Raw genomic sequence first — 11,629 nt, 5'->3', positions numbered from 1 at the left:
ATCTTACAATGCATATAAGAAAAACATGTTTTTAATGGAATAATTTAGTGATTATGAAAATATTCCAACCTACCAGTCACAAGAAGACCAAAGAACAAAAGAAACCACAAAAAAGAAGAGGAAGATGAGGAGGAAAAAGAGGAGGAGGAGGATGAAGCCATTACAGCCACTGTCATACCTCCAGTGACTGCCAGTGCCCTTTCTCCTCCTTAGGGACCCTACTTGGGTCACCTGCTCCACATGGCTTAGCTCCACCTCCTTAAGGCTTACCCCTTATCTGCCCAGTCCACCATCCTAGCTCAGGTTTATGTGGCCTACAGACACACAGCAAAAAACATCACCAACAACCTAACTGCAGGTGCACAGGTCCCATGGCAAAAACGTAAGTAATGAAAAAACAAAACTATATTCCCATGTCCCAAATCATCAGTCCTTGAAGAACAACTTAGACAAATGTCAAGACAAAGAACACAAAAGGAAAGCTGTAAACACATTCAAAGAATTCAAAGCTGGTATGAATAGACAGCTTAGGGAACTCAGAGAAGACAGGAATAAACTGGTAGATGTCCAAGAAGGCACAACTAGCTAATGAAAGTAAAGAACAAAAAGATAGGATATAGAAAAGGATATAAGAGAGAACTCTGTGAAAAGAAAGAACTACCAGAGAAAACCTGAACCCAAATGAAGCTGATTCCAAGTGGTCGAATAGAAAGCACAGTGGGAAGGAAGCCTCAGCAAGGAATGGATCCTGAGAAAGGTAGAACTTCAGGGCCTGAAGCCAAACAGGAGGGAGTGGATTATTTAATCAAAGAAAATTATATATATATTTTTAAAATACAAGAGCAGGACAAGCAGGATTCTTGGAATGCTGTGAAAACACCAAATCTACAAATTTCAAGCTTGGATAAAGAAAAAAGAATTCTGAAGTGAAAGAAATCATAAAAAAATATTCAGTAAGATCATAGAAGAAAATTTCCCAAATCATGAGAAAGAAATGTCCACAGAGGTATAAGAGGCCTGAAGAATACCAAACAGATAAGATGAGAAAATAAATTCTGCATGGCACGTCGTGGTTAAAACACTAAATATACAAAGCAAAGAAGGATATTAAAAGCTTCAAGAAAGAAGCACAAAAATCATATAAAGGCAGGCCATCGTAATGACAGCCGAGACAGACTTTTAAAGTCAGAAAGACTTGGGACAATGTATTCTAAGATCGGAAAGAGCACAACAACCTACTCAGAATCCTATACCTAGCAAAACTATTTTTTACAAGTGAAGAGTAAGTAAGCAACTTTCATAATAATAAAAATAAACTAAAGGATTAATGGCCACTAAGCCAACTCTATAGGATAATGCACTGGATGGAAGAGAAACATAAATGCACCCAAGATGCTACGGTGAGATAATAAACTGTACTAGAAGAATTAGTCAGAAGATGCCTAAGAAAACACGACAACATCAGCAAAGTGACCAGACTTTCATGCACATCTTTCAATAATAACTTTGAATATTAAAGCTTTCAAATGCCTAACAAAAAGACACAGACTAGCAGATTGGACTAGGAAGCAAGAATCTGTTTGTTGCCTCCAAGGAATACATCTGACCATCAGAGATGGACTCCATTTTGGGGTAAAAGAGTGGAAAAAGGTATTCCAGAAAAATCGCTGTAAGAAGCAAGCAGGAATAGCAATTCTCGTATTTGACTAACGGAGTTCAAATCTAAACTAGTCAGAATAGTTAAAGGTCATTACATACTCTTTAAAGGACAATCTACAAGAGGATACTAAAATTTTAAGTATACATACACTGAACACAGGTATAATACAATAATACAAATACTACTAGATATAAAGTCACAGATTAACTCCAACACAGTAATAGTGAGAGACTTTAACACCCCTCTTTCACTGCTAGACTGGTCACCCAACAAAAAGAAAAGATGTAAGCTGAAAGGCCCTAACATATTTACAGAACACTACACCCAAACACTAAAGAACACACATATTTCAGCAGCCCATGGAACTGTCTCTAAAATAGGTCATACATTAAGACATAAAACTGAAAATAATAATTAATTTAAAAAGTAAATTTGCTAGGGATTATTTGTGGGATATATGGAAAGCACAATATTAGCTATGACCATGGAAATAAAATACAGTGAACTTAGGGCAGAGTTCCCCAAATCTCTCTAGAGTACAATTCCTTAAGCTTAATTAAGAAAACAAAAAGAAGATAATGGAAGATTCAAGCCCTTCTCAAACTTCGAACTCGCATCTAAGTGAAGAACTGTTTACAGAACATTAACATGGTTACAGTTGTGTTATATTGTGCAAAGAGGGGGAAGCATGAGCTGTACTTCAAAGGGGACCACAAGAAAGTAAGATAGGACAGGTGGGACATGCTTAGCCCTGGTGGTTAGACGGGGTAAAACTTTGGGAGAGAATGAAGATGGTTTAATCAGGCAGAAATCAGCAGGAGTGAGGATTCGGGGCTGGACGCATAACTCAGTGGTACAGCATCTGATAGTATGTATAAAGCGTTGAGTTCAGGTCAAATCACCTTCTAAATAATTACATTTGTGTCTGTATATTAATGTTTGTTCTCAGTTTGGGTCACAGAAGCATTTTGCTATCAGCTCCGATAGCTGCAGAGACTTGTAACTGGTCAAAAGGCAGAGAATAAGTGATTGCTGAAGGATCAGTCATAAACGGGACATCTATACCCCCCCCCCCCAGGCTCCAGGAACACCACGGAAGAGGGAGGAGAAAGAACATGTGAGCTAAAGAAAAAATAGAGTGCTGTGGAAGGCGGTCTTCCGGGAACAGCATGAGCATTGTACTCTGGAGCTCCCAGCAGCTGTGAACACCTGCAAAGGCTCACACAAGGTTCGACCCAGCACCATCTGTCTTGGAGGAAGAGGGGCTCAGGAAGCCCCCATCCTTCCCTGCAGATCTAGAAGCAATGCAGTTAACGGTTGCTGGGGAAAGGAGATAAATGTTTACGCTTCTATAAATAACCCTTCACCCAGGCTCCCATGCGCAACCACAACAAAACTGACTGGGTCATCAAAAAAGACCCAACAGAAAGTGTAAGAGGGATAAGCTGAAGAAAAGACAGAAGGGGTCAGCAGAAATGGGTAGGGAAGACAAGGAGCAGGGGTGTGTATGATCAAAATACATTACACATATGTACGAGGGTGGTGCAATGAAACACCGTTATTATATATAACTAGTATATGTTAGTAAAAGCAAAACAATGAACATAAAATTATTTTTTAAACACAAAAATAGTGGTGAAAATAATAATGAAGTCCTGGGTTCAATATCAAGCGTCAGCAAAAGATGGGGAGAAGGGGCCAAGGGGGAGATTTCAACACAGTCAAGGAAGTGCCTTCTGGTTTAAGCTGTTGGCACACTCATGGAGGATAGTGCTGGCAAATGGTATGGACCTTTAAGAGGGGTTTGCCCACTGTAAGGCCTCGGGGTCACTTAGGGTGCCGCCTTTAGAAGGGAGCAAGATTAGTTCTCCAGGGAGGCCAAGGGGCAAGCCTGGCTCTCCCTTTTCCTGTCTTGGGATGTGACCTCTTCCACCCACGTGCACTCCCAGCATCGTGCTATCTGATGTTGGGTCTTCACCAGAGGAGGGACACAAGAGCTGTCTCTCAAAGACACCTGACCCGATCCAAAGGGACCCAAGGACTCAAACAATAACTAAAGTCTCGACTATTTCGTACTAGTTGTAACTTATACAGCTATAGCAATTTTAAAAGTCTGCTAAAGTTTTTATCTCCCTCCCTCCCTCCCTCCCTACTTATAACTCAATCAGGAAAAACCCTATAATTTAAAAATTAATAAATGAATACTTTTGAAAAGCTCTTAACCTGAGCGAGGGGATAGCTCAGTCAGTAAAACACTTGTTGTCCAAGTATGAGGGCCTGAGCGTGATCTTAGAACCACTCTGGAAACCAGATGTGGTGGGGTGCTGTACACTCGCAGTCCCAGTGCTGGGGAGGTGGAGACATGAGGGCAGGGAATAGCTGGGACTCAGTGGCCAGATCCCTCAGCAGCCCTGGTGAGTGCCTGGACAGTGAGAGCGCCCTCCTTAGAAAAAGAAGGTGAGGGCTTGGAATACAGCTGAGCAGTAGAGTGTTTGCCCAGCATGTGTGAGAACACAAATCCAATTCTCAAAACTACAAGCAAAAATAGCAGTTAGTTGGTGAGTTAAGACTCCTGCTGCCCAAGCCTGACAACTGAACTAGAGTGTGATCCCCAGACCCCACGTAGTAGAAGAGACTCCTGCAGCTTGTCCCCTGGCCTCCACATACTCACTGTGGCATGCATGCCTACCTCTGCACACACAACACACACATAAGTGACTAACGAAGAGACGGAGACATTTGAAGGGGTGAGCAGAGCCTGAGGAATAAGACATGAAGCTATCCACTGCCTTCCATAAACACACACACATACACACGTGCACACACACACACGTGCACCTCTACACACACATACACAAACATGCACACACAAAGTTCGACCAGTTTCTTAGCCACTGATACCTTCCTAGCACCTAATACAGTAAATTAGATGAATCTTGTAAGCCACACACAATCTCACGGAGGCCCATAGCACAACCTGGACCAACCCCATGGAAACTGTTGAGTCACTGGGCTATATAGCTCATCTGCTTTGTGGAAACCACTTGCTGCCATTGCAACCCACCTGATCCATAATCTGACAATGGCGAAGGGAAATGTGGGGCTGTTGGTATGGAAAACTGAACCAAAGAGAAACTCTAGGAGAAACACAAGGGAGATTAAAATAAACTCTATGGTGGACTCCGTTTTAGCCCTTAGAGCACTTGCTGGGGAGCCTGGGGGTGGAGGCAGGAAAGAAGCAATTCTGCCGCTTCAGAGAGACAGATTTTGTTAATAAGGAGATTATAAAGAATTTTATAGAACTGAGGAGGTGGCACAGTTGGTGAAGTGATTGCTAAGCAAGTATGAGGAGCCAAGTTTTCTTCTTGAACACGCACGGGTGTAAAACGCAGGGTGTGGCTGCACACACTTGTAATCCCCGTGCGGGAAGACAGAGACAAGAGGATGCCTGGGGCTTGCTGGCCAGTCAGCATAGCTGAAGTCCAAAGCCCCACTGAGAAACCCTGTCATCAAAAATGTGGTGGAACAGCTGAGGAATGATGCCCAGTTTTGGCCTCTGGTACACGCGAGAAAGATGGGGGGAAGGGAGAAAGAGAGAAAGAGAGAGAGAAACAATAACAACAACACTCTTTTCTAACTTAAAGCAAATAAACTTGTAGCCTCATTCAGGCTTCACATTGCCTAGTGGATCTGTTTTCCCTTCTCAGATTTTCTACCATCCCTCCTCCTTCTCGCTGTGGCATTTGGACATGATGATTAAGTGAGCCTCTGGTCACAGGCCTTTCCTCTGCATCAAATGGGGATCACATGGACGGCTTCACATCGATCTTGTCCTGGACACACAGAGGTGCACTACACCCCATCCTGCTGGGTGTCAGATCCTGCATGATCAGTTCTGATCTGCACTCCTGCAGTTAGCTTCAGAATCCAGAGTTGAGATGACCATCTCGAGCGAGCCTCCACCTCAGTTCAGATGATGCCAGGCCTAAGTCAGGGATCCCTGGGGCCTTAGCAATTCTCACCAACTTGTGCTGTGAACAGAAGCAGTCTACAGAACTTGTGAAAGCAGCATGATTATAATTGATATTCTATCATAAAGGATGTTAAATTAGAACCAATCAAATAGGAAGTTACATAAAAAGAGGTCGGGGGGGGGGGTGTCCCAGAGATCTTTACATTGTCCCCAGGGAACTGGGTGTGTCAACCCTCCCAGGAACCCAGCGTGTTCACCCTGAAAGCACCCAGAGCTTCAGTGGTCAGAGTTTACACAGGCGGTTAGTGTGAAGACATGAATAATGGAACTGAACTCAACCTGCTGGCGTTCTTCTTCTGTCCCTAGAGGTTGAGAAGGTGGGGTGACATGTTACTCAAAGCCCCACTCGCTACTCACATGTACAGTATTGGTATGGCCTCCCTCGGTCCTGAGTGTCCTCACTACTGATCAGGGCCCTCTATGAATAACAAATATTCCTATCCCTCGGAAAATTCCAAGGGCTTAGTAGCTCTCTCTCCTTAGATGTGGACAAAGACCAGACAAATTCTTTGACTTAGAGATTCCTTCCCTGGACCAGGGAGAAAGACCAGACACATTCTTTAGGATACCATAGGCATGCACCCACTACTGAAGCCCGGCCCATGGCTTTTTTCTAGTCTAGACCTTCAGCAGGCCAGGCCCCCAGTTCCCACAACACTTCTGTACCAACCAAGAATATAAAATTCATGGTTGCTGTTCTGAAGAGATGTTGCTATACCCAAGACTCCCCACAGCTCCATTCAAGCACTTCCCTCAGTTTTAAATGAAAACAGGTAAACAAAAAGAATGCAGACAGTAAGAAGCAGCTAAGTATAAAATACTCACGCTAAAAGTATTTTCAAAGGATAAGGGAGACTATTTAAAGCAAACCATAGGCTGGGTTTTATATGGAGAAGGAAAGTGTATGAAATCAATAGCAAAAGACTCAGAAATATAGAAAGGACAGCATACTGTTGTGATTTTCTTACATAGGGGAATAGCAACATTTCAAACAGGCCACAGTGAGTTAAGGAGACATGCTATCAATCATAGGGAAGTTATTATTATAGGCTCTGACAGGCCAAGCAAAGATTCTCAGGATGGGGGTGGGGATCTTTGTTCAGGCTGTTAACAAAACATCATGAAATAGATCCTTACAGACAGCAGAAATTTTTTCCTTGCGGGTCTGAGACTTGTGGGTAAGCATAGCTGAGTTCTGGTGAGGGTTACCCGTTGCTGTCTTCTTGCTAGATTCCAACAGGGTGGGAAGAGAAAGAGGGGTCTTACTGAGGGATCTTTCTATAAGTCCTGGGGCTGCTGAGATGGCTCAGCAGTCTAGAGCATAGCCTGATCTTCCAGAGGACCTGGGTTCCGTTCCTAGCGCCCACAAGGCAGCTCAGCCTGTCTGTAACTAGAGTTTTGGAGGATCCAGCTCTCTCTCTCTGGCCTTCAAAGGCACCAGACAAGCAAGAGGATCACATACCGTACAGGGAAAGCACCCATATACATAAATTTAAAATTTTCAAAAAGAACACTGACTGCATTTATGAGAAATCCATCCTCTTCACCTAATTACCTTCTCAAAGGCCCCGCCTCTTAATCGCATCACTTGGGGGCTGGGATTTAAAAGAGGACTTTAGAGTAATACAATCAAGGATATGGTTTCAGGTGGGCATATTTGAAATTATGAAAGAGGCCAAGAGCAAAATGTAGTCAGCTGAGACATAAGACCCAATAGACCCTCATACCATAACAGCGCATGGAGAAAACCAACCAGGTTTTGTTTTTTGTTTTTTGTTTTTTTCTTTTTCTTTTTTTTTTCTTTTTTTTTTTCCCAACCAGGTTTTGATGCCAACCAAAGCATCCACTAATGAGCTGATACTATCATGGTGCCTACCTTTCCCAGACTCAAAGCCTGGGCGCGATTCTCCCTTGAGAGGTCTCAGCCTACCTACCCAAACTCTACTACACAATTGAGAAGTTGCTTGAGTTTACACAACCTTAGTTTATGTTTCAAGAATTCATCTGTTGGTTTTAGTTTGGCTTCCAAGCACACATATTCCCACAGACACTGTATTATACATTATGGCTAAATCCTCAAAACTACCCACAAAAGGCCCTTTAAGTTATTATGTTTGAAATATGTACTAAAATAGTTCCATATCCACTATGCTAACCCATCACTTATAAGTTCATGTAGACAAGGGGGACATTCCATTTTGCAACTAGAGATGTCAGGATTGCCTCGGAGAGGAGGGAGTTGAGGGTAAGAGGCAGGGATGCCTGGGAATTCTTCACAATCCGGGTGTCAGGAGCACCCAAGGTGGACATCTGTTGTCCATCACTCGCTCCATCTGGAAACAATATTTTGATTCCACATTGGGGAACTAACTACCTCCTCCCTTCTCAGTGTGTGTGGTGGAGGGACGGAGCCTGACCTCAGACCCACACACCAGGGTGGCTGTATGACAGAGGCAGGGCTGGCTAGAGTGACTGGCTCAGACATGGCCATGCCCTGCCTTTCTAGTTAGAGCTCAGACCACATGTAGGCAGGTAGCAGACCTGAAACAGACTTTTATCCTCAAGATAATCCAGCACAGTGCTGGGAACATAAGACATGGCTGTGCCCAAATGAAGAAGGAGATGATGCACATTGAGCAACTATCATTGGCTTTTTATATCATTTTAAAGCTTTTTGCCCAGTGCTGACTGTCAATTGCCTTTCTCACAAATGCTACAGACTGTTATTTTTATAGAGACACAATGTTCTGAAAAGGAAATCTTAACATTATTGATTTAAATATATTTTACTTTGAGTTATGTAATTGGGCTATATTTAACTTATTAACTATCATCTTCTAGTGACACTGGCGTGATTTGGTGATATGTGCCATGTATCTTGTAGGCTTGGGGTTAAGCTTAGGGTAGAATACAAGTCATAAGAAACAATATGCATATACACTGGGGAAATATTAAAACAATAAGAAATAGCAATGATGGTGCTCCCGCTGGCATGCAGGTCCATGACCCTCCTCTCAGAGTTTTCTTAAGTTAAAAGATAAAAATTTCACTAAAGAGCTTTGCAAGAAACTGTGCAAATGTTATTTCTACTGTCATTTCTGTTACTACGATCATTATTTTCTTTTCCTTATCTTCTCCATTCAAGGGAACATGACATCTAAAAATCAAATCAGGACAATTTGAAACCATTTGCACCTAAACTGTAGATGTATTTATAGAGCAATAAAAGAACAAATTAAACCATATCACATGCACACAAACCACCCACAAAGAAATCATAAATGAGATTCTTTCCAATATAAACAAAACCCATTAATTTTCCCTCTAGAGAAATATGTGATCTTGTAATAGAACTCTATAATAAGAATTTGCATTCTCTTTATTGGCTAATAGCTCTGTGCTAACCCAGAAACTCATTTACCTCTATTCTCAATATTACATTTTTGGCTACAATAATCTTTCTATAGGCTTAAAAGCTAAGTCTCCCTTTTCAGGAAGGGCTGTGATTAGCTCAGCCTTGAGTTTGCTGGGCAGGCGCCTCAGAGGCCAGTTATGGAAAACTTTACTTCCCTGGTGGAAGTCTGTTTCTCATTATCTCAAACACATCCTTACTTAGAAGCTGCAGCCTGCAGTCTTTCCAGCAGTATCCAGGCTGATGGCCCAGCGAGAGCCAGAGGCAGAAGAAGGAAGCTAACTCAATGTTCATCGCCTCCTCTGGCTCTGGGGCATTCTATCTCATTATCTGGGAGAAGAAAGCTGGAGAGCATCCTCTTCCTATGGCGTACAAAGCAGCAGATAATAAACTGATGTGCTCAGCCTGGCTTTGGTTGAGGCTGTGTCCCTAAGAAGATGGCAGATGTGGCTTTTAAGCACCTGAACTGCAAGCGTGACCAAACCACAAACGCTTGTAAACCAAAATTCTTGCTTCCATTTTCATTTACATGCAAAGTGAATGAAGAAGGATGGAGGGCTGGGTGGACGATAAAAAGTTCCTAGTTCAGGATTCTAGCACAGGAATTTTCTAGGACAGCTAATGAATGTCATATGTCAATACTGGAGTCGGGCAATCGCCAACAAAACACAGAGTGAAGCAGGTACAGAAATCCCGGGGTGGGCGGTGAGACAGCCAGAGAGCAAGAGATAAATTACTGCAGTGAATTCTGCAGCAAAAACTCTGCCTCTAACTACCCTTCAGCTTAGTTCTTAGCGGGGCAGGCAATGCTTTATGAAGTATCCCCCCTTCGCCTGGAGTCAGCTTGCTCTTCTAATTCTAGACCCACCCCACTACCCCAAGAAATGCTGAGCAGAGTGTCTCACTAAGGGCTACAGATAGTACCTAACACACAGTAGACATGTGAGGAACACGGGCTAAGGTGACACCCACCACCATCCCAAGATTTGTCTTCTGAAATGTTAACCAGTTAGCAGTTTTCATGTTGCAGTGCACATCATTACATTGGGGTTCATGCCTTAGAAATCATTTTCATAGCCGGTGAGATGGCTCAGTGGGTGAAAATGCGTGTCACCAGTCTGACGGCCTGAATTTGATCCCCAGAACACACATGGTTCCACAAGTTGTCCTCTAACCTCCTCCACATGAGTGCTGTGCCGTGCACTTATAACACACACTAAAGAAACAAACAAAAAGTAGATAAATAAATAAATGTAAAAAAAATTCATTATTTTCATAATTCTTTCACATTCTTCTCAATGCCTGTTGGGTAACAGTGGGACCAGAGCTGTTGCTATTGTTACTGCCGAAGCTATTTCAGGCACGGCAACTAGGAGATCGTGAAGCTAGTGAGTGAAACAGCTTCTTAAGTCTTCGTGGAGTTGTTAAGCAACTGACTCAAGAATGAATAAATAATATTTATATGGGCAGGCAGTGAAGCATTGTAATTAAATCCCACACTTTAAGCTCGGTATCTGGGCTCCATCACTTACTTTGATGGCTAATTTTATGCATGAACTTGACTGGGTCATAGAGTATCTATATATTTGATTAAATATTACTTCCGAGAGCGTGTGTAAGGATGCTTCCAGATAAATTCACATTGTATCAACGCAGTGGGGAGAGAAGACTGCCCTACTCAATGCGTGTGGGCTCTATCCAACTTTTTGAAGATCTAAATCGATTCTTCCCTCCCAAAAAGGCAAAACCAGAAAGAATTATTCCTTTCTGCCTGACGGCTTTCAAACTGCTCACAAGTCTCACTCTAGACTGCGATGATACCGCTGGCTCAGTTTCCAGCTTGATGCAGTGGCCCTCCTTAGTTCATCTCTATTGCTCAGCCTCTCCCTGTCCCCTCCCCTCTCTATCTGTGTATGCATGTGTGTGTATGTCTCCGTAAGTGTGTATACCTCTCTCTCTCTCTTCTCTCTTCTCTCTCTCTCTCTCTCTCTCTCTCTCTCTCACACACACACACACACACACACACACACACACACACACACACCACAAGACTGTCCAGAGAGTTCTGGAGAAAAAAATCTTGTTACCAAGAAGTCAAGCACTGTTACAACAGTAGCAAAGAATGTGAAGGTATTTTAATCAAAAAGGCTTATTGGAGAGGGGGAAAAAAAGGAACAGTTGGAACAACTGCCCTGAAAACAAATACTCAGTATGTAGCTGGCAATCAGTTGGTGAGACAGTGAATCTAGGCAGAAATGTAACCAGCCACCCCAGCAGAACTGGTAGTTTGAACTAAGAGGGATAGAGGCAAGATAAAACATGGAACACCACTGGAATTCTTTTCTTTTTTAGGATCTTTTATTATCATATATTATTTATATAGAATAATGTTTTCATTCTATTTCCATACATGTTTATAATGTATTTTGATCATACTTACTCCCTGTTATTGCCCTCCCCATCCTGATAATTCCTCTCCTTTTCCCATCTAGTCCCTGCTAGATTCTATTTTCATGTTTTTTTC

Source organism: Chionomys nivalis, chromosome 2 (genome assembly GCF_950005125.1).
Source record: "Chionomys nivalis chromosome 2, mChiNiv1.1, whole genome shotgun sequence".
NCBI lineage: Eukaryota > Metazoa > Chordata > Mammalia > Rodentia > Cricetidae > Chionomys > Chionomys nivalis.
The sequence above is the reverse complement of the archived record's forward strand: the minus strand, read 5'-3'. Positions refer to the sequence as shown.